At 36.4% G+C, this 24,951-nt stretch overlaps 1 protein-coding gene and 1 non-coding gene across 10 annotated transcripts in view; one reads left to right on the top strand and one right to left on the bottom strand.

Annotated features, from left to right (window-relative positions):
* Window positions 1–24,951, top strand: part of Grm1 (glutamate metabotropic receptor 1) — a 406,588-nt gene that overhangs the window by 24,675 nt on the left and 356,962 nt on the right. The window lies entirely within an intron of this gene.
* On the bottom strand, window positions 24,108–24,236 carry LOC141416643 (small nucleolar RNA SNORA51). Its single transcript, XR_012441273.1, has one exon. It is a non-coding gene; the product is annotated as a small nucleolar RNA SNORA51 (small nucleolar RNA).

Raw genomic sequence — 24,951 nt, 5'->3', positions numbered from 1 at the left:
ACTAGATCTTTGTAGAGACCTTCTGGAACTGGTACAGAAGTTGTTGGCAGAGGGAAAAAGAGGCTATTCCATATAAGGAATAGTTCCATATGCATGGATGCTTTTAGAACTTCCCAGGCACTTAACTATACCCTTCCATATAGAATTACCATCCATACTGTTTTTCATTTTGGAAACGTTTGAGTATTAACTGTGTATCTGTGAAATGGTAGAGTTTTTGGAAAGTGTATCATTTAATGCTATTATCAGTTATGTCAGGGTTCTCAGATAAGCTTATAGGGTGGCTTCTGCAAATACCAGTTGGAGGACATCAAAGGTTATCCTTATTTCATAATATTTATTTGGGTTTAGCTATAAGTATATGTGTAGCATTTCCTGAAGGTCTGTGATAATCATCTTTAATCATCATCACTATCATTTCCTAAGCACTGTTATGTAATCTTCTTGGTTTATATGAAGCAATGGCCTCTATGTTGAAAAGGTTACCATCTGACATGGTTCCACAGGGTGGAAGTGGGTTGAAGTCATGTCAATAAGATCATGAGGTAGGTATTTGTAGTTCTGGTTGTTTTATCTTTCATTGTAGCGTCCATCATAACTCCTTACACATAGACTGCAATTGTTAGTTGAAATTATTCAATCACTATAAAGTAGGACTTGTTTCTCAGAGTTGTGACACTGGGTGAGGAAGATATTTTTCATCTTAAGGAAAGAAGTTCAGACATTTGAGAGTGATTTCTATACCTCAACTTTCACCAACATTATATTTATTTGTTGCCTTTCTCTCTCTTAGTCTTTTCTGGGCCACAAATTTAGCCTCTTTTTGGATTATGTCTTGTTTTCATTTTTTTGCTTAGGTTCTCACTTCTGGTTGTACATTAGAACCATCCAGGAAGCTTTAAAACTTATAGATGTCTGGCCTCTGCTGTGGGAGTTCTGATGGAGCCTGGAAAGCAGGCTGTGCCCACAGCCCTTCCGATGGATAGAAGGTTTTAGAGGAGGAAAGAGAAGGGAACAGAGAGCAAGTCTGGTGCTGAAAATGTAAAGGATGAGCCTGTACTGCTGTCATCTGCCATTACCCATTCTACCCATCCACACACTTTGGCCATAGGTCTCCTTTCCATCCTAAAGTATATAAAGGGAACACCCTCATTTGGGTTTGGTGTTGACTGTTTGCTTTGGTTGGAATCCACTTCCCTCAGTTCTTTTTGTGGTTGTCTGTTTTTTTTTTTTTTCATTCAGGCCCAAGTTAAAATGTTATTTCCATAGGAAGTCCTTCCCCATCAAAGTATCACCCTTCTCCCTCATGTCCTATCCTATCACGTAACTCTGTTTACTTTATGCCTTTTACTTCTATTAAAACTGTCTCATTTAGGCAATTCTTTACATACCTGTTAGTCTCACCTACTAACAAGATATTTGCAGAGCCTAAACCAGTGCCTGGCACCAAAAAGGCTTATAGTAGACATTCTTCAAATGAATAAACCCAAGGTTTTCATTTACAGCAGGAATGGCAAACATGAGCCCAGCATTGCTAGCTGGCTTGTGGTTTCTTTTCTCCTGGATTCACTAGCACAGGTCTTCTCAATGCAGTTCACAATCCTTTGCTTTAAGATAAAGATTTTCTTATATACCTAGTTTAAAAAGTAAATTTCTGTGCATAGTTTTTCTAGTTAGGAAAATTGAGTCTGAAATAGGTTAGTCGAATTCTAGTTTTCTATTCACTCTTTTTGTCATTCACTTGAAAATATTGAGAACATATTGCACATATTGGTATCATAATTGTAGTCTAGCCCCTAACATGGGTGTTGAGATGTCTGATAGATTTTAATTTCTTAAAAGATTCAGATTTGCACACATCCCCAGAGCTTGCACTGTGCTTATTCATGTATGCTTTTCAATACATATTTGTTGAAATTAATTCAGTAGGAAGCTTAAAACGATATACAACTTCATAGAAGATGATATTTGACAAATGCAGGTAGAATGATTGCAGTGTAGTTTATAAGATAAAATTAAAGATTGGTTGGAGGAATTTCAAATCATTGGTTCTAATGACCTCATTTTACAGATGAGGACATCAAAACTCAAGAGGATGCTAGCTTGTCTTCCGTGAATGACAGATTGAATGTAGCTCAAGGTCATGTGGTTACTTTGTGTATAGCATATGTGAGAATGCAGTTCCCAGGCCAGTGATCCTCAAATACATGTGATTAGGGTCCCCTGGAGATACTGATAAATATGCTGGGAATGGCATTCTGGGACTGGACTACCCCAACCTCAGGTAGTTCCATTTCATAGGCAGATTTGGAAACTGCTGTATACTTCATGCTATTAAGACTTCAGTTTGCCTCACTTCAAACTGTCAAGATGGGGAGGTTCCATATAATGTACAGAGAGTACATTTATCGGACTTTCAAAATAAGAGTCTTTAATTTTTGCTTAGCTGCACAGTATCAGTCTTTGAGCTAAATCTCAATAAACTAAAGCCTTGCTTCTGACATTTAATTAAATTCAGAAGTTATTGAATGTGAGAGATTAAAAATGAGTAGGATATGCTTCTTAATATAGACTCTTTAAATCCTACTTAAATAGAGGAAAGAAGTTACAGAACTCTGATATTTCCCTGAATTTTAGATAATCATGATTTGTCAGGCTGCTGGCAACCTGTCTTGTACCTTGTAAGATGCTCTGGGTGCTTAATTTGTTCCAAGTAGCTGTTAAATGAAAGGATCCGATTTTTCTTATTCAAACCAATATGGTCTTATCTATCAGGTGAGAAGTACCCATTCTGTGGACCACGGGGAGGGAGAAGAATGAGAAAGAAGCATCCTGCTTTGTTCCTCTCATATTTTCAGATTGGGCAGTAATAGAATACTTAATTGTGTAATAGACATTAGAATTATATAACAGATTAACTTGTCCGTGAAGGTAGCAAACTCTTTCCATAGAAAGTTCTACTCTTTCCAGCCAGTTTTTCACTTCCTATTCCTTACATTTTACCCCACACTATCTGTCAGTAGTAAAATATTCTAACCATAGCCATTCTCTATGTGCTCTGTGTGGAATGTTGGGCTTGACTTATTTCATGTCAAATGCATAGAAATTAATTTCTTATATTTATGGAAAAGAGAAAAGGAAAGGAAGACTTTAGGGATAGGATTAAAGAGCCTCTGGGAGATTCAGTGAACACTGAGGTGCAACGCATAGGTGATCCCCAACTTATAATGAGGGAATGTTCCAGTAAACCTATGGTAAAATACAAATAACCTATATTAGTAGAAAAGTGCATTGAATTCGCTCACCACACTAGGCATCCTAGCCTAGTTATGCAGCACATTGCAGTGTAGGTTTTTCCCTCTTGTGATCCTGTGAGATCACAAGAGCAGCTGACTGAGCTGCTGCTTTCTCCCACTGTCAGCATCTCAAGAGAGGATTGTACCCCATATTAGGAGTTTAGGAAAGATCAAAATTTGAAATTCCAAGAATGGTTTCTACCAAATGTGTGTTGCTTTTGTAACATCCTAATGTTGAAAAATCATAAGTTGAGCCATCCTAAAGTTGGGGTCTGTGACTTTTTTGTGTCTTTCTTTTTTATCTTCCTCCTCCTGTTCCTCCTCCTCCTCCTTTATTTCCTCCTCCTTCTTTTAATGATCTACCAGAAAAAGTAGGTCAAAGGCTCAACTCTCAGAATGACAGATATATGTGTGTTTTGTCCTTAGAGACTTAAGGGGAGTAGGGAGTTAAAGAAAAGGCATGCCCGGTTGATTCATCATTAGCGATGCCTTTCACACTGATTTACTTTCCTATCTGCTAGGGAAGGAACATGCATGGGTGGATGTGGAGGGGAAATGAGAGGCAGGAGTAATTGTGGTGAGGGTAGTGGGAAGAATCGAGTGCTGGTTAAGTGAGGAGATAGGAATAGGGAGGTACAGATTTGCCTTGGACTGTGCTAAGCTTCCAACAAAGATAGGAACCTGCCAGTCTTACTCAACCTGAGCTCTGGGTGAGTAGTACAGTGCCTGGTACATATTAACTTCTTTTTTGTGGTAGTGGGGTTTGAACTCAGGGCCTCATTCCCGCTAGACAAGCACTCTACTGTTTGAGTCATGTCCCCAGCTTTTTTGCTTTATTTTTTTAAAGATAGTATTTCATGCTTTTCTCTAGGGTCAGTCTCAGACTGTAGTCCTCCTACTTCCACCACTCCAGAAGCTGGGATTAAAGCTGTGTGCCACAGGTTACTCCAGAGGCACCTGCACACCCATGTTTATTGTGGCACTATTCACAATAGCCAAGTTATGGAAACAGCCAAGATGCCCCACCACCGACGAATGGATTAAGAAAATGTGGTATCTATACACAATGGAATTTTATGCAGCCATGAAGAAGAACGAAATGTTATCATTCGCTGGTAAATGGATGGAATTGGAGAACATCATTCTGAGTGAGGTTAGCCTTGCCCAAAAGACCAAAAATCATATGTTCTCCCTCATATGTGGACATTAGATCAAGGGCAAACACAGCAAGGGGATTGGACTATGAGCACATGATAAAAGCGAGAGCACACAAGGGAAGGCTGAGGATACGTAAGACACCTAAAAAACTAGCTAGCATTTGTTGCTCTGAACGCAGAGAAACTAAAGCAGATACCTTAAAGCAACTGAGGCCAAGAGGAGAAGGGGACCAGGAACTAGAGAAAAGGTGAGATCAAAAAGAATTAACCTAGAAGGTAACACACACGCACAGAAAATCAATGTGAGTCAACTCCCTGTATAGCTATCCTTATCTCAACCAGCAAAAACCCTTGTTCCTTCCTATTATTGCTTATACTCTCTCTACAACAAAATCAGAAATAAGGGCAAAATAGTTTCTGCTGGGTATTGAAGGGGGGGAGAGGGAGGGGGCGGAGTGGATGGTAAGGGAGGGGGTGGGGGCAGGGGGGAGAAATGAACCAAGCCTTGTATGCACATATGAATAATAAAAGAAAAATGAAAAAAAAAAGAAAAAAAAATAAAGCTGTGTGCCACCACGACCAGTCTTCATATCAGCTATTTTTAAAAGGTGTCACATGGTTGCATATATGAACAACTGCTTACAGAATTACACCAAATATTTCAAGGAAGATAAGATTTGATAAATAAGGTTAGTGACCTTGCACATATTGCTATCATAATTGTAGTCCAGCCCCTAGCATAGGTGTTGAGATATCTGATAGATTTTAATTTCTTAAATATATTAGAACAAAGTGAGGATACTCAATCTTTTTAAAAATTTTTTTCCAGAGAAAGAGAAAACATTTTATAAAAAATTAGTTATCTAAAGTAATGACTCTCAGTTCTTAACATATCAATTCGATTATTTTTTCCTCTTGGATTGAAACTTTATCACAAATATAATGGGATCTATCCCTGAGTGTTGTGTGTTTGGAGTTGTGGGAACAGAATTTAAGGGCTGGGGAGGTGTGCTTATTTCGGACAGCATATTTGGGCAGTATGCAGAGTAATAATAATTTCCTTCAGCATCTGTAGAGATGGGAAATCTTTGATTTTGCATTTGTAAATGAAATGAAATAACAATGATTGCCAGCAAAAATGGAACAGAGCTGTAATGAAATAATTTGAGGAAATGAAAACTGGATTTCCAAGGGTAAAAGAAATACATGCTCAGTCAATGGAGTGAGTGTCATGATTTGGATTTAGACACACCAGGTCATTCAATATAAAGGTAAAATAATTGAATTTCGTCAATTGCTAAATTGATTTCAAGGGAAGTAGTTAGACACTAATAAGTGAGGAAAAACTCCAATTAATTCATTGGTCTGTTATTAGTATGCTCACTATTTATTCAGTGTCACTCACAACCATACATGAATGCTTTCAAATCAAAGTCAAGTTGGAAGTGCACCTTCTCATCTTTGTAGCATAATGGGAAAGTTGGTATGTTTGGGATATCATATCATTTTATAAAATTAGTCATGTTTTACATTTGTTTTTGGTGGTCCTGGGGTTTGAACTCAAGTGCACTCTACCACTTGAGCTCTTCTGCCAGTCCTATATTAGTTTTTCAAAAGTTCTTTTGGCACTTGACAAACTAGGCAGCAGAAACCATATGCCTAATGTCACTAGAGTCGGCAGGTGAGGCTGACTGTGAAACCCAGAGGGCAGAGGCCAGCATTGTCTCTACCTGTGCCACAGGGGACTGTCAGCACACTGTTGCCAAACCACTTACTTCATGAAAAGGTAGAAATAGAAAAACTTCAATGTGAAATGTGTCTCTCTTTAAACTTCAGCAACTAAGTTATTATTTATTCGTGTTTTGAGGCATGGTCTTGCTATATGCCCCAGGCTGGCCAGGAAATCTCTATGAAGCCTAGGGTAGCCTCAAATTTGTAATCTTCCCGCCTCAGCCTCCTGAGTGCTGGGACTATAGATGAGAGATACTACACCTGGCTCCCTACTAATTAATTTTTTTAAAACAAAGCATAACGGTGTCCTGGATGCCAGTTTGATATCACTGCCTCAGATAATCAAGTAACTTGAGAAAAGAACAACCCTTAGAGCCAAAACCTTGGACTAAAGGCAAAACTAAATGTGGAACCCTGGTCAAGTCAGTCTTCTAATTATGGCCTTCTCATTTTTGAAATTAGGAATTGGGGCCAAATACTACATGATTTTGTTTCTTTTCAACTTTCAAAACATCCATGATTTTTATAAGGAATAGTAATTGTTTTTCACATTGTTTATCATTTTCCTTTTAACTGTGGACTGTGCGATTTCCCTAAGTATTTGAAATCTGCCTAGTATTGGCCTCTCTGAGAGTTGTTTATGAACATTTGTTGAAAGTGACCAGTGAAAATACTGTCAACTTGTCTCTGAGTCTAAGTAAATTGTTAGCAGAGTTGTGGTACTTGGCTATCTCTTGCGTAGTAAACATATTAATAAGTTCTCACCAGAAGAACTGTGAACAGATGTAGCTCTTGAAAACACAGTGTCCTTGTCACATTTTCTTGTCTGTTTCTCCTAGTGAGGCAAGACTTGCTTGTGGTATCCTAGTAAATACTCTCCCTTTTGTATAACTAGATCATAGTTCATGAATCATGGCACTCAGGACCTTTAATACGCAGCACCTAGGCCACAGTGGAAGAAGCACAATGACATAGAATGACAAGTGTCTTTTCTTTATTTTGCCACACAGTTTCTTTTATTCTATTATACAATTCCTTGGATCCAGAAATAAGAATAGTGTAGTGCCTTTGTAGTCATTTTTCAATGTGAACTTGAGATAAGTTAACCACTATCGATGAATCTATCTAAATATCCATCTCTAACATCTTAGGCAGCAAACTAGAAACTATCCCCAGTGTAGTAGAGTAACAGGCATCACACTCAAGTCTTTGCTGATAACTAGCTGGGCAACCTTGAAAACTGCATATCTTTCTGAATTTCCATTTCTTTACTCATAGAAATGCTGCTTAAAAAATCTCATAAGGCTGTTGTGAGGACCACAAAAAAAAGCAATTAGATGTAAAAGTGCTTTACAAAACATAAAGCACAGTATGTCATCAAGATAACATGCTACTCAATCACCTACCTCATTCAAACATGAAGGATGGGAGGAAAAGTTGAATAGGCAGCTTGTTGGTTATGGCAAGCTGTAGGTATAATTCTCTGGTATTTTGAGGTTATCTTTCCTGCTCTTGCTTACATTTCCTTCTTTCTTCATTTTAAACCATGTCCTCACACCTTTGCAGTTTCATTTATTTGTGTCACTGGGTATATTGAATCAAACTCAGAATGTCAGAGAAAAAGGATTTTGCATATTCACTGGACTTTAAAAATATTCCCTTGAATTTATTCTTGAAAAAGAGTTATATATATAACCTCTATTTTTTCTTTCCTTCTGAATTTCTTCCATTGTTTCCACATCAGTTTTAGATTTGAAGACGTCAGGTGACTGTGACGCCATGTAAAGAGTTATATACAAAATGCATTCACTTGCAACTTTTCACCTCTTTCCAAGTTTCTACCTAGTATCATGTTTATGATTTAAAATACTAGCAGGATATTCTATAGCTGTATTGACTAAAATTCCTTTTACATTTAACATTCTAGATGTGTTTGGTTTATTATTATTTTTTTTTTTCCTAAGATATCTAGTAGGGCATACCAGTTCTTGGGAGGAAGAGATGGGAGAGAAAAGAAAATAAAGACCTGACTTGTAGCATTTGCTGTAAGTTCCTCCTACTACAGATGATTTTGCTATAAATTTTGTGTCATCAAATGGGGAATTGGGAGGAGATATGCTTAAAATCTCTTAGACATTCGAAGCACTGTACAACACTGTGATGAGCACCTCAGTAAGCCTGGAAAAGAAAAAGCTGTACTTGTTCCTTCAGCATTCACTTATTACTATTTATAAATTACATTTAATGTTTGTATAATACTTTATTCAGGAAGTACCTAATTATATGTATGTATGGACATATATTATGCTTATATAACAATTTCTATACCATTTTTATAAAAAAATACAATAAATACATCACTAGTGCTAGTCATCTTTCCATCACTATAACAAAATGTCTGAGATAATTAACTTTTAAAAAGAGAAGGATTATTCTGGGGTTTGGCTCACAATTTTAGAGGTGTCAGTCCATGCTTGGGTGGACCTATTGCTTTGGCCTCTGTTAGGGGTACCATGTGGCAATGTCGGGGAATGTGGGGTAGAACCAACTGTTTACTTTATGTCCAGAAAGCAAAAGGGAAGGAGTATGGGGACTGGGTCCCCTAATCCTCTCAATGTCTCCAGTGACCTAACAACATCCTGCTAGGCTACTAAGTCCCACTTTCTGAAAGTTTCACTACCTCCCAATAATACCACCAAACTATAGCACTAGACTTTCAAGATTAATTTTTCTATTTGTTTTTCCCTTAGTTACAAGGATTATTTACGTTCATCAGCCTCAAACCTCTTCCTCCCTCTTTCCTTTCCCTCTCTCCTTTCCTTCCTTCTTTTCTCTCTCTCTTTCTGTCGGTACTAAGGCTAGTCTTGTGCTTGTTAGAAAAGTACTCTACTGCTTGAGCCATTCCTCTTATCCTTTTGCTTTTAGTTTGTCTTTCAGATAGGGGCTCGAGCTTTTGCCTGAGTCAGACTTGGACTGAGCTCCTTCTATCTCTGTCTCTTGAGTAGTTGGAATTACAGATGTGAACCACCATGCCTGGCCCCTCAACCTTTCTTAAATAGTTGATAATATTTTTGGTATCTTTACTGTGTCTTTAAAATATTTCTAAGCTTACTTAAATAAGCAGATGCTATTGCCTACTTCCTCATATTGAAGTTCTAATTTCATCTCATAATGTACGTTGCTGAGCAATTTTTTTTTTCAGCAAAGGTTCTTTGGTATGATTTCTGAGGTGTCACATGTCAGAGCTCCTCAAATCTCGGAATATTGCACTGTTCTGGGGTCCTTTGATAGACCACTGTAACAGGGAAAAGTCTGTCAAAATCCTAATCTTATTACTTTTGGAGGTAAATTAATTTTTTTCCTGCTTAGATTTTTGTAGCATTCTTTATCATTGTGATAGCAACAAAACTCACAACTATGTATCTAGGTTGTCAAAGATTTTGTTTGTAATTTTTCATTTTCTGCATGACCTTGTGAATCCTTCTCTCAGTTTCCACATCTCCTGATTCTGCTTTTGCTGTTCTGGTTGTGATCATTTTCTAAGGCACCATTGATGCGTCTTCTTTGGTGACAGTGGGTGCTATTCCATATTCTGTTCTTCATATGTCTTTTAACTTTTGTGTTTAATTTTTTTCATCCTTTCTAATTTCTTTTTGTTCTATATTTAGGTTTGTCTACTTTACTTCCAATTTAATTTTCTGAAATGCCTGTTTTTCTTCCTCCAATGTCATTTATTTTTGGCCTATGACTCTATTTTTATTTAGTTATAATCTGTTCTTGTCCTGGCCTGCCCTCTTACCTCAGTCTATTCTTGTTTAATGGAAACTGTGTCCTTCTATAGACCTCATGTAAAAATATTCAGTACCTAGGTATTTTCTAAAATTGCCTTACAATTCTTCAAAAAACTATTTTTGAGGTTTCCCCCCAGCCTCACAACATTGCCTTTTGAGGACTGCTCCTTTTATCTGTGCTATAGTTTTCTTTCACACACCCATGCTGACTATTTTCCCCTTTGCTCATCTTTGAGTGAGGCTAAGTTCGACCAGGTCAGATAACCCAATGCAACCAACAGGCACGCAGTTTCTTTATAGAGTCCTTTATCTGCTCCTCTCCAAGGAACCTTTTCTTGCAGAACTGTGATCAGAGGACTGGTTGATCTTAGGGGATCCAGCATAGTTTCTGGAACTAAATATGACAAAGCAGTCACTCAAAACATGCAGTTTATCCTAGCTATAAAAGGACTGTTCAGAATTCAAGTGAAGGGGAGAATTCTTTGAAAAGGGTAAACAGCTTTTTGATAGCTATTTAAATTTACTAATTCAGCCCTATCAGTTTGAGCATTTATTGAAATCCTGATTGGATTCTAGAAGATCATTTCTCTGTGTTAATTGGTTTCCAAACTTACTAAGATTTTTTTTCTCAATTCAGACATTTTCTTTGACATTTTAATATGGATTGAGCAAGAAGCCTTCTCTTTCATTTCTTTGCTCATACACCTCTGTACTCAGTTTCTATATTACCCCCTCCAAATTTTGTCAGTTTAATTTTGTACCTTTAAAATATTTTTGTTTATTGAGTTCCACATACATAATGAAAGCATTGCATCTTTTGAAGTTAGTATTTTAGTCTTCTGCTTGAGCACAGTAGCTATTGTAGACTACATGATACATTTACCATGTATCAACATTATGGATCCTTATTGTACCTCTTGTAACATACTGAGGTCAAGGACAGTCACACATGCCACACTGGAATCACTGCAAATTCTGCATTAATAGAATAGGAGTTAATGATATTTAAATATATTGGATGCTCAAGTGCAGTCAACCTATTATCTATGCCAACTAAGAGGTGCAATGTCACAGAAATACAAAGCAGTCCAGAAACTATTTATGCATTATTTTGGATTCATGTGCATTACAAATATTTCCTTGCTTTAATATTTGCATAATTACAATCTCATCTGAATTTATATGCAAATTAGCTTAGGTCTCTGAAAACATACTAATTGCTTGGATTAACATGCTGGTTCACAACCCTTCCTCTCAACAAAAAAATAAATAAATAAATACAAACAAAAAAAGAAACATATCAATCGGGGGTATAAAATTTAAAGTGGATAATTCTCAAAATGAGTAATCTACAAATAGTAAAGAATTAGCAAGTCTGTCCCAAGAATCTGTAAGAGTTACTAGAGTGATATATATGTGTGCACTTGTGTGCTTGCTTGTGTATCTTGAAAGTGTGAATGATGTGGGAGCTGTATCTGTATTTTCCCACAATGTTAAGTTGAATAATGGAGTTGCTACTTGGTTTTCATGTTAATTCTTTAAGTCCATTTTTATGGGTTATTTAGTCTAATATAAAAAAGTTTTATTAATACAAACATTAAACAATATGAAATTTAAACTATATTCCACAGTTTTGTACCAATACTTTATCCATGTTTTCTTCACTTTCAGAAATTCAAATATATGACATATGTGTTCAAATACAGTTGTATTATTTTTAACAAAATGTGATGCTTTTCCTAACTCTAATACACACAAAAACTGTTCTATTTCCTTAATTCATTAATCCTAAATTTCTCAGAAAAAGAGATCAGATTTCTTTGTGAATGTATTTTTCATGATGCATATTCAATTATAATGTTGTTAACAAACAAATTTTTTGTCTAATTTTAAGCCTTAGATTGAACATGCCTTCAAACACTAAGCACTATATGGCAAATGTGTACAGTTTACTTTATAAAAGGTGGTGGCCTTGCTAGATAGGTTTGGTGCCTTGAAACTTTGATCTTTATTTATACTTTTCTTATAGTTTTCTCTTAAAACTGTTTTAATATTGAAAAAGAATGCAGAATTACTCTTTAAGCCTATTTCATCTTGGAAACGCATCTTTCAGTTCTGAACTGTTCCTTGATCTCCAAATATCTACTTAAAAAGGGGAAAACCTTTTTTAAGTGATCTTTTAAGAAATATGTACAACATTTACTTTATTGTTGGATTCTGCTATTTTTAAAGTTAATTTTGGAGGAAAATGTAGTGGTCATGTTCTGCCATAGGCTCAGGCCATGTGAGAACCACATTCATATCTATATTAGATGTCCTAAAGTTGCTGAGTGAGGCGCCCTGCTCATGGGCAAAGAGCACAGTTTTTGTAGCCAGGCTGCCCTTGGTCCAAATCCTGAGCTGCTACTTGCTGGATAATTTCTTTAGCTTTTCTGTGCTTCCATTTTATCTGTAAAATGGAGACAATAATCACACCTGCTTTTAGGTTAATTAACTGGCAATTAAATGAGGTAGTATACAATGTGTTTTTGTGGAGTTTGTTCCCATTATTGCAAGCAAGATAACATAACAAGAAAATGTTATGTAGTATACCGGGGTATTTATTGGCTTACTCTTCTGAGCTCGGCCCATTCAGTACAGTGAGCAAGGGAACAGACTGAGTCTGCCACTCCTCAACTATGTGGAATAAAATTACCAAGGTAAAGAAGGGAGTTTTCCTCAGAAGGCCAAAGGCCGTGTGTTCTCCCTCATATGTGGAATACAGACTAAATTCAAATGCAGCAACATTACAAAACACTGGTCACACCCAGGAGAGGTCACGTACGGGAGGGGTTGGGTAAAAGAAGGAAACTAAGAACTTGAATATGGTTGATATACTCTCTATACATGACTGAATATAGAAATCTTAAACCAGCTGAAACCACCATAACTAAAGGACTAAGGTAGAATGAAGAAACTTAGAGGAGATAAACATAGGATACGTGGAAATATCACAAGGAAACTCCTTGTGTAGTTCCCTTTATCTCAAACAAGCAGAAATGTCATGTTTTTCTTTTTATCTTTTCTCTTTTTTGTTCTACAAAATTGGAGAACAGGTTCTTGGTGCGGGGAGGTGGGGAGGTGACCGGGAAAGGGGGTAGGAGGGTGAATACAGTGCAAAAAATGAGTACACGTATGTGTAAATGCAAAAGTGATACTTGTTGAAACTATTCCAGGAATGGTTTGGGGGTTATAAAGGAGAGCAGGGGAGGAGGTGAATTCAAGTATGAAGTATTTGATATATTCTAAGAACCTTTATAATGCCACAATGTACACCCACCCAGCACAACAATAAAGGAAAAATAAAAGAAGGGAGTTTTCTAGGCAGGAGGAGGTAGAAGGAATGTTGGGCAAGAAAGCTACAGATGTCTGCTTCAAAGGAATGACAAAGGGTGAGGAGAAAGGTCGTCAGCATCATCAGACGTACTACTGTGTGAGACAAGTTAGTCATGTCCCATGTGGTTGCAGAGAGAGGTAGGGCATATGAACAGGAGATGTAGGGAGCTAGAGTCCTATAATTCAAGAATAAACAAAAAATGGAATTCTGAAATTAAACAAACTGTATCGTAAGGCTGTAATAGCCTGCTGCTGGTGATAACTTTTGAACAGGTCTAAAATCACGCAAAAGAGAATATCATACAGAATACTAGGCAGGGAGTGATGGCAGCCAACATATTTAATTCTATGATTCCTACAGATGTGGGACTTTCAGGGAATGACCTTGACTTTTGAGAGTTTGCTCTGTTAGCAGTGGTTAGATGACACTCAGTAATACGAATTTCTAATGAAAATGTTGACATTTTCATTTTCTAATGAAAATTCAACAGTTGATTTCTCTGACTATAATTTGGATGCAATTTTATCTTTTGTCTTTCTCACTTAACTAAATACAGTCTACTCCTTGCTAATCTATGCTTACTGATACAGGGGGAGTCTGGAAACACAGGCAATTCTCAAAGCTCATATTAGCTAATAATTTCAACAGAACTAGTGAGGTTTTGATATATCTCTCTCTCACTGTGGCATTAGTGAATTTCACTGAGGAAAACATTTGATTTTTTAAGTGATTTCTTATTAGTTAAATAATTAGATTTTCTCCTCAGCAATGAGAATGGATGAATTCCTTATGGACAGAAGCACGTGGATCACTTGTCTTTCACTCTATGTGTAATCACTAGGACACATGCCTTTAATTTCCCATGGAATTAGGCAGAATAAGGATTAAATTTGTGCTTCATTTTAGGCATAGTTTAACCACTTCATTTTAAAAAGGTCCTTGATATATATTTTATTTGTTTTTTTCCAGGTTTCATTGTTCTATTTCATATAAGTATAAAAGTACATCAATCATATTCACCCTCTGTTATCCCCTCCATTCATTCTCCCCCCTTCCACAAGTTATATTTCATTATTACTGTCTTAGTAATAATTTGATTGTAATTTAGTCAGCCAATTATCAAACATATAAATATCTTTTTTGGAGAGTGTAAACTTTATTTGAATGAGATGGAATAAATTAATAAGATAACTATTAAAGTTATCCAATAGAAAAGAGTTAAATATTCAACATGCCCTTGAATGAAGTTACTGAACGGCTTTAAAATAGGGTATAATTAACTTGTAGATCCACCACGTTTTTTGTTATTGAAACCAAGCATAAGATAAGGGCTATATTTAGATTTTTCTTATTTTTAAAAGGCATTCTTGCCAGGTAAGGTGGCACATACCTGTAATTCCAGTGCTCAGGAGGCTGAGGTAGGGGCCTTGCAAATTAGAGGACACCTTGGGCTACACAGGGAGTTCAACGCCAGACTGCAGTACAGAGTGACAAGATGAAACAAATCAAACAAACAAAAGCCCTCTTGAAAAACTTTTTTTGGGAGATGGTCTTGCTGTGTAGCCCAAGCTGGCCTCAAACTTGCAATCCCTTTAACTCAGTCCCTGGAGTGCTGGGATTACAAGTGCGCATCACCACTCCAGGCTCCTACTTTTTAAAAACAAAACAAAGGCTTGGAAAGAGAACCCATAGACTATGCTGCAAATAATTTTCAAAGTACTGTTAAAATAGTCAGTTCTTCAAACCTTGTATGTCTGTAATTATGATGTCATAAAATGAAAATGAAACATGACTGTTAAAATTCAAATAATAGGGAAAATAATCTGATTTTATCATTTCATTTCCTGATTTGATTTTGCTGAACTCCTGTGTCTTTTGGAATTTGAAAGGAAGACATAGTAAAGCTATTTGCATTGCAAATGGAAGCTTATAGCTTACCTGCAAAAAATTGGTTATTGGCAGTAATTGGCAGGATTCAATGGACTATGTAATGCAAATGACATTTCATCTCCAAATAGCTTCTTTACACTTTATGATAGATTAAATAATGCTACTTGCATTCAATTTTTCTACTTTTCTCCCTCTCCTCTTAAGATTAAAACCTGTAAGATATGGACAGAAGACCAAGAAATTTTCCAGGTCATGAGGAGAGTTGATTTGGAATTAAATTAAGCTGCAACTAACATAACCAAGCAGAACAGATAATCAAAAGATTATTTAATTATTTATTTGGGGAAAAATAATTTTTGCAAACTTACAGTCCAGCCTACTTTAGTTGAGAGTATCATCTGTGTCAGACATCAGACAAGATCAAGTACATAACAGTAAAGGCAAATGATGGACTTGAATGTCTTAAGATACTGATGCCTCTTTGTGATTGTGTTTACCTATCTGAACAAAATATGGCTTTTATCCAATAGCACCTCCTCATTAAAAAAATAAAATGCTCTCAATTAACCCAATAAATCTTTGTTTTGAATTACTTTCACTTTTATTTTTTATAATTTTTATTAGAATATATTTGTTATTCATGAGGGAAATTAATAGTGACAATTCCAATTAGACTTTTACTGTACATTAGTTACATTGTCCCCATTGTCTCTCCCCTTCAACTGCCTCCCTGTCCCACTTAAAGCAATTGCAAAAGGTTTCTTTGTTCTATTTCATATAAGTATATGAAATCCATCAACCATATACCCTTACCTTAATCTCCTTCATTCCCTCTCCCCCTCCCACTAATACTCCCCCCCACACACTCTACCTATTTTACAGTCCTGTCTTTCATTATTAATATTTAAGTTGATGCTCAAAGGGGTTTCTTAATGTATCCCCGCTGTGTGTATACTTTACTTTGGTCCATTCAACTCCTTCCATTTCTCTCTCTTACCCCTTCACCTCCCACCCCCAATTTTTCAATAGCTTCAGTATGCATCCTTTTGGTGAGTCCTTTTTTCTTTTTTTTTTTTTGGCAGCACTGGGGCTTGAACTCAGGGCACTTGCTAGGCAAGTGCTCTACCACTTGAGCCACTCCACCAGTTCAATACACATTGTTATATCCTCTACCTTCATATCTTATGTTATGCGAATTTACTGATCTTCTATTGTTCTCTTTTCCTTTCCCTCTTTCCTTGAGTTCCATAGAGTAGTTCCACTGTTACAAACATGGCCTATATATGAGTTTGTATATAATCATGCTTGTTTTATGTATATGTTTATCTTTTGGATTTATCTTCCACGTATGAGAGAAAACATGTGGCTTGGCTTACTTCACTAAACATGATGTCCTCCAGTTGCATCCATTTACCTTCAAACTATATGTTCTTATTCCTGATGGCTGTAAAACTCTATTGTGTGCATATATCACATTTTCTTGATCCATTCATCAGTTGTAGGGCACGTGGGTTGTTTCCAAAGCTTGTCTATTGTGAATAGTGCTGTAATGAACATTGGTGTACAGGTGTCTCTACAGTATCCCATCTTACATTCCTCTGGGTAGATTTCCAGGAGTGGTATCACTGGCTCATACGGCAGTGCTAGCTTTAGCTTTTTGAGGAATTTCTTTACTGCTTTCCATAGTAGTTATACTAATTTTCATTCTTACCAACAGTATATAAAAGTTCCTGTTTCATCGCATCCTCGCCAGCATTTGTTGTTGTTATTACCCTTGATTATAGCCCTTCTAACTGGGGTAAGGTGAAATCTTCAGTGCTGTTTTGATTGGTATCTCTTTTATAACAAGGGAAGTTGAACACTTCTTCATGTATTTACTGGTTATTTGTACCTCTTCCTTTGAGAATTCCTTGCTTAATTCATGTGCCTATTTCTTCACTGGGGTGTTGATTCTTTGTAACATTGATTGATAATAACATATTTTTAGAAACTCATACTGCAAAGTTCTAGAAACTTATATCACAAATTTTTACTATGAAATTTTGTTTCAGGTTGATGGTGTAAATGTCTCTGCTTCTTGATATATGTGTTTCTTATGAAGCTTCTAACTTCCTATCAATCTTTTATTTTTCTTGTGAAGCTTCTAAATTCCTAAAAGTCAGCATCTTTCTATATTAGTGGTTACCAAACATCAAAATCAAATGTGCAATTTTTAAATATAGAGATTATCCAGCCCCCTCTGCAAACCTACTGAAGGAGAAAACCTGATTACAGCGTGTACTCTCAACATTGCATTGTTTTAAATGTCTTCTGGTGACTATAATTACTTTAGGTTTGGTAGCTTTTGCTCCTGTATAACTCTCAGGACAGTTACCATGTTTTTACCAGGTGTTTAGTCTTGAACATTACATTAAGTCTCTCTTACCAGCTCTAAGCTTCTGATTGATAAATGCTCACAATGCATTAATTAATGCTGTCTTTTAATGTTCTAAAATAACCTCCATGTGTTAAATATTTAAAATATTTGCATGAATGACTGACTCTAGATGGTGTTTTGAGTAATAGGAATACAAAAGTCTTTTTTTTTCTGATGCAGATAAGGTTCTAACATGTTTGAAATGTGTTCTATTCCATTACCATTATTAACAAAATTCAGACACCCTGGAGGCCACTTTCCACTTCCATCCACTGGGCTTCCTCTCAGTCAGTACACAATCCATGGAATCCTTTCATAAGTTAACTTTCCTTTTGTCCTTAGCTGTGTTTACACAGCAATATGATTCTGAGTTGAATTTAAAATGTGACTTAACATTTTCATATGATGATAGGTTTTTAATATTGCCTTATGAAAGTTAGGAAAATGGGAAACTGATGAAGCAAACTTTTTGCACTTTATTGTGCTTTTGCTTTTGGTACCATCAACCCCGCCCCATCCTACTACCACTGTTGTATACCGTATGTTCAATAAGATGCAAGATGCTTTAAATACTTCACCTCATTGAATTTTTGTAACTACTTTACCAGTAGAAGAAAAATTGTCATTAGACTTTGAGTAGTTTCTCCAAGCTCATGCAGCTGTAAAGTGGAGAAGGTAGGATTTAACCCATCATTCCCAAAGCCCATCTTCATCTGTTGTAATAAATACTCCCAAACTAAAGAAAAGTGTTTATTTTCCATGTGCCAGTCTCTGTTCTGGTCTTGAGGAAATGAAGATAAATAGTACCCGGTGCTACTGTTGGAAAACACCATTGTTCTCCTGGTGTTCTTAAAGTTATTTTTTTCTCTAACAAGTTTATTCCCAAATGAAGGTCACCAGGACAAAATTTTAATTCCATTTAAATATATCTAAGAAAGCTGCCATGAAGCTGAAAGCTTAAAGAACATAAATGAGAGAATACATTAGGAAGGAAATGGGCACATCGTGAGCACTTAATACACATGAAATACTTAGAACCATTCTTGTTGTGTACATTTTATATAGATTTATGAAGGGAAAAAAATGAGACTCATAGAGATGAGAGATATGGCCATGGTACCTAACTTATAAGTAGAAATGCCAGGAGTTCAATCTTACCTGGGAATATCTAAGGCCTTCGTGTTTCATGCTGCCTTCAACATGGTGTTAGTTTCTGATTTCTAGTCTGGCAGTCTTGAAAATGGAAGGTTTCCCACAGAGCAGCAAGGTTTACTATTGTAGAACAGGCAGGTTAGTAGAATCTACATTAAAATTACTTTATTATACAAAGACATAAAAGTATTAAGTAGTAAAACCAGACTCTTTGTCTGATACTCATCTATTAAAAAGTTCCATGTCACATATTTTGTCAATTCCTGGCAGAAAAATCCTAACCTTAGTAGTCAGTCAGGAATCCACTGTAGTACAAGTGTCCCTCCAATTATTAAGAAGGATTTATTAGCATGGGATCTTCTATAAAAAAAACAGTTAAAAATGCCAAACCCAAACCATATAATGAACATCTAATTTAAGCTTAATGATACGTAACAGTAATAAGTACGACAAGGCAGGATTTAAAATAAACTAAGTCACTAAGGACTGTTGAAATATTTAACTTTATGGGCTGAGGAATCAACTGATTCTGGTTTATCTAGACTTTTCTCCCAAATTTGCAAGTCATTGTCTTTGTTCTTGCAAGTCATTGTCTTTGTTCTTGCAAGTCATTGTCTTTGTTCATGCTGTCCTTTTTCTCGTCCTGGTCTACTTCTTTGCTTCAAGGTTATTACATTGACAGGAAATTCTTGGGCTCTGTCCGTGTGATTATTATTCAAAGGTCACTTAAGTACAGTCCTTCTCTATTTACTGTATACAGGATTGGGATTCTTTTTTTTTTTAATACACGTTCTGTTGGGTAACTTCTATCCTACCTCCTCTCTTTGGTATGGTGCCCTAGCACAGTCCTGAGCTATTATTCGTTGTTTCCATGTTATTCTCTGTGGCAGAAGAAAGGGATTTTACTCTACTTATTTTCTAGTAGAAGAAATTACAAATAGGAATCTAAGTCTAAAAGGAATCTCATGTTATGAAGAACTATTAATGCCACATCACTTCATGTTTAGTTATTGTTACATGCCTTTGTTCACTGGGCAGTTCTGGAATTTCACTCTTTCAACATATTTCTCCTAAAATATATGCACTCCTAAAATATGTGAATTCAAAAAGCAAAACTAACTCTTCTTCTTCTTTTTTTGTGGCGGTACTGAGAATTGAACTCAGGGCCCTGTACTTGCTAGACAAGTGCTCTAGCACTTTTCCCCAAAGCAAAATTCTTTTGGAAAAGGTAGCCTGGGTTCTTTAGAGGCATGAAGCAGGGCAGAGGGTAGTAGCTCAAGTGTTACAGTGGTTGTTTAGCAAGAGCAAGGCCCTGAATTCGTACCCCAGTAAGATGCACAAATAGTAATACTGAAATCCATGACTTTCCAGTTGTCTCATGTTGGGTCTTCAGGAAGCAGACTCTGAGATAAAGGTTAGTTTATTAGGAATGTTGGATTTTATATATGTGGGGTGAAGGAAAGGGGGAAAGGAAACAGGACAGAGTAGGGGTTGTGGTGCAATCACAACAAAGGCTTGGTCAACCCAAAAGGGAGCTTTGAAGTTGGCATACTGTACCTGTCAGAATCATTAGTTAGGTCAAGGACCTTTATACCTCTGCATTGACCAGTCATTGGATACAGGCTACTCCTGAAGTTGCCATGACCTTGGCAAAGGCAACTGTTGCAGTGGAGACAATTCTAGAAAAAGTTTGACAGCTGAGAGCTGATCCAATAGCTAGAGAATAAAACTATCAGTGTTAAAGGTATGACCTTGACAGCACAATGTGTCCCTACGACACTAGTATTCATGAAGAGGAAGCAATCAAACTTTCTCAGCTCTTTCAAGCCATTCATTTTCTGATAAATGTAAAACTTGATTTTGACATACTTACCTGAGCAAGGGGTAGCTTGGTATTCGGCATAATTTGGATTATATAAGACAAGAGTATATCCTGAGCCCTGGAATTCACTAGGAGATTTTTCTTTGCTTTCTCCTTTCTAATTGCCCTTCCCAAACTTCTACATTAGAAGTGTGAGCTATAAAATTTTCAAATATTGTATAAAAAATATCAAAGCAAAGCAATGTTGTGATATCCCTCTCTCCTTTGGTACATATTCAATAATATCCTGCCGTAAATGCTCACAAAAGATCAAATAATTTATGTAAAAAAGAGGAATGAGAGATAGTATTTGTTTTCACTTTCAAAAGTTTCTATCAATATTCCACATAAAAAGTAATTAAAAAGCAATTGGTAAGGGCAAATGAACCAAACAGACACTTTAAAATGAAGAAGTATAAATGGCCAATAAATACATGGAAAAATTTCAATATCCTTAGTCGTCAGGGAAATGCAAATCAAAGCAATATTTAGATTCAGTCTCACCCTAGTCAGAATGGCTATCATCAAGAAAACAAAAACAAATGCTGGTGAGAATGTAGGAGGTGGTGTAGGGACAGGGAAAGAAGCAACTTATTCACTGCTGGTGAAAAAGTAAATTGCTTTAATCACTATGGAAACCAGTGTGGAGGTACCTCAAAAAACTAGAAGTATGATTTCTCATAGGATCCAGCCATATCATTTCTGTATATAAACACAAAAGGATCAAAGATTACTGTAAAGTGATGCCTGAATAGCTGTGTTCAACAGTGGTACCATTCATCATAGCCAAATTATGAAACCATCCAAGTACCCATAATAGATGAATTGATAAAAAAGAATGTGGTACACATACACAATGGAATATTATTCTGTTGTAAAGAAGAATTAAATTGTGTCATTTGTTGGAAAATGGCTAGAACTGGAAATCTTCATATTAAGTAAAATAAGTCAGGCTTACAAGAATCACATGTTTTCTTATTTGTGGAATCTAGGGGAAAAAATCAAAAAGAGGGTTGTGAGTGTAAAAGGGGGACAACTAGTAATGTGGAAGAGGGAGGGGGAAATAGAGGGAAGAGGAAGGATAAGAAAGTAATAGAGAGGGTGAATGCTATCAAGGAATGTTACGTGCACGTATAGAAATGTTATAATGAAACGCCTTACTTTGTCCAATTAATGTACTCTAATAAATTATCAAGGTAATTAAAAAGCAAAGCCTGAGGGATTTTTCCTGAATTGGATAATAACTCTTTAAAAATTTTATATAACTAAAGTATACATCATGATTGGAGTGCTAATTCTCAGGTCAGGTGGCGTGTATAACCATCAGATACATGCCATGTAGGAATCTCTGTTGAAATAATCATTTTTACTCCTTTGTGACAAAGGAAGGAAGAGACTGTTTGGATAAAAGAATTAATTCCAAAGCAAAAAGAACTGTTACAGGATCAGAGAAAGGATTTATGATAAAGGCAGAAAGTGTGAATCTCTGAAGGCTCTTGACATATTTACTGGTAAGCACTTGCTAAGGGTTGATGATGTTCTGGGTTGTATAGTGAACGCCTGGAATGCAGAGATGGTACCTATTCTAACCAAGTTGTTGTCTTGATAATAATGCCCAAAGGAGATGTGCCTGAGGGGCTTAGTGATCTCAGAATGTTCAGATTCTTTGAGATAATTATGATAGGCTAGTTAAATGTCTACAGTGTAAATGAAGTTGTGTATTGCATAAATATAATTATTCCTGTTAGAATGTGCTCATTAACACTGTGGTTCTTTGTTACTCTGGGAGACTGAGAAGGAGTTGATGGATCTGTAAGCAAGAATGTGAACTGATCAGCATGCTGAGCCCTGTATGTTCACCTTGTTGGCTAGAAAGGAGTATCCAGTGCTAAAGCTTAAGAGGTCACAATGTCCAGTGTGGGTTAGAGTATTATGAAAGATTAGAAGGGAGCATTTTAAAGTGCCACTTCTTATACAATGAGAGGCTTGGGCTTTTGACCAAGGCATGATGTGTAAAATGTGGAACTTAGAGAAGGCTCCAGCACTTATTAGCTATGTAAACGTACAAGTTATTAAATTTTACTCTTCACTTTTATTTGGGGGGATGAATGCTTGGCCTATTTATATAATGAGATCAAAGGGCACAGCAGATATGAATGTACTTTGTAAACTTTAATAGGAAATCAAAACATAATAATCATTATGAAATTATAGGCAATAATCTATCAAATGTGATCAAAATAGGAAATCTGGGAGTCTTTAGATTTTCATCTGAAAAAGTAGTGGTGATAGGATGGGGACAACTAAACACTTAAAAGTATTATAAATAATAATTTAAATGGTTACCTTGGGTTTAAATTCAACCTAGAGTCCTGGGAATTTAAGTATCACCTGGAAAGTAATTGGGAAAAATAGTTATAACAAAACAATATCTTGTGTGTCTACACCTGGAACAAGGAAATTCATAAATTGAATTTTGAGGGAAAAATAAACATATGTGGATCACAAAAGTAATTAGCCACAAAAGTGGCCCACCATATTTAGAGATGTCCATGTATGGAGGGAAAAGAAATACTGATACTGTTTAAAGATACCAATGCTAGTTGATATCAATAAGTTGATAGTTAATATAATCTATGAATTATAGTCCATGAAAGTTACCAAGATTAAGGAATGTGTGGATTATTCATCAGTATAAGGACACAGGTTTGGGGAGCAGCTATCCTTTGAAGTCTGGAAGAAGTTCTGAGATAAAGAGATGAAAATTCTACTTTACCGAGGGGGCCATCCTGAGAGCATACAGATGGAGTAATGGGATGAGTGATGTTGAGACCAGATCACTCCACATTCCTGTTTGTCCTCCCTAGAGTGGGGTTGGAGGAAGAGGGACAAGTCTGCTCAGCCTTCATCTTGTAAAGCTTAGGGTTGTATCATTGCTGTGGTTTTGTATGGTAGCCTTGCTAACTACCTGCTTTTTCTTAAGGGAATTTGAGAGTGCTAAGCTGACAGTGGTGGCTCCTATATGCATTGACCTCTCAGTCCTCAGGCAGCCCCCATAGCAGAGAACATAGTGATTAATTGAGATTCCCTTCAATTTGAGATCTCTAGTCTAGGATTAGATTAAATTCAACCCAGAGTCCTGGAAGTTACCTTTTCTGTTTCAGTGCTGGGTGTTGAACTTAGGTCCTCATGTACACCAGGCAAGTTCTACCCCCTGAGTTACATACCTTTTCCCTGGAAATGTTTTAACAAGTGAATCAGTCAATTGTGGAACATTTCCTGAACACTTCTCTCTTCTCTCTGTGTTCCCTTTTGACATGAGTATAGTTAGATATCTCCTGGAAAGTTTCCTTATTAGTAAATTGCTGCTTTATTCTAGTTGTTGGTATAAAAATAATATTGTTTAACAAGCCCTATTCTTTTTATTTTCCTCTTCTCCATGACTCATTCACAACACAGACCAGGCACAGGGCCTGGGCTGAGGTATATATGGGGCAGGTTTACTTTGCCTCTTCTTTCTACAGAGTCAGTATGAGAACATAGCCTGTGGTAAGCACCAGGAGGCCACCCTAGTCTTAAATCACTCAAGTCTCTTTTCCTTTTGGTTGTAATCACTTGGACTTCACTCTTTGATAAGTAACAATTTTTATTGAATAGTTGAAAGTAACAAACCTAACACAAATATGCCATAGTCAAGGCCTATTTACTTTCATGTAACAGTTTAATGACCTTAAAACATGGTTCAGTGACAAGTAGAGAAATGCAAAATACCTGCCTAAATTATACATAATCAAGGATTGTAGAAACTTAAGGAAATACAGTTATGCTGTCAAATAAGAGTATTTTAATTTGCAGAAATTATAATTTCCTTTTCCTTCTATGTCTGTCTTGCCTTTTATCACTTAGATAAGATCAATTTCCCATAGTTTATTCATTGTACCTTGAAACAATGTAAGCATATGTCCTCAAACTGGGTTCCATTTATCTCAATGCTTTGATGGCTTCCTGACGGAGTTTTGTATGGTAGAAGTATGAGATATTAGCCCTTTGCAAACATCAACAAGCTATTTGATATACTGTAGAAAAGTGGCACATTCTTACCTTGATTAACAAAGCAATCCCACAGCACATTTCACTGGTAGAAAGGTCAGCCTCGAATATAAAGGAGACACAGTAATTTCTCCTTATTGATGAGGAAATATTAATTGGCCACCTACTGTGCTCCAGGCACTGTATTCTGCTCTGGAAAATCATTAGTGAACAGATTTCTGTCTTCTCAGA

Source organism: Castor canadensis, chromosome 1 (assembly GCF_047511655.1).
Source record: "Castor canadensis chromosome 1, mCasCan1.hap1v2, whole genome shotgun sequence".
NCBI classification, from domain to species: Eukaryota; Metazoa; Chordata; class Mammalia; order Rodentia; family Castoridae; genus Castor; species Castor canadensis.
Note: the sequence above shows the minus strand (reverse complement) of the source record. Positions and strands in the feature narration are given on the sequence as shown.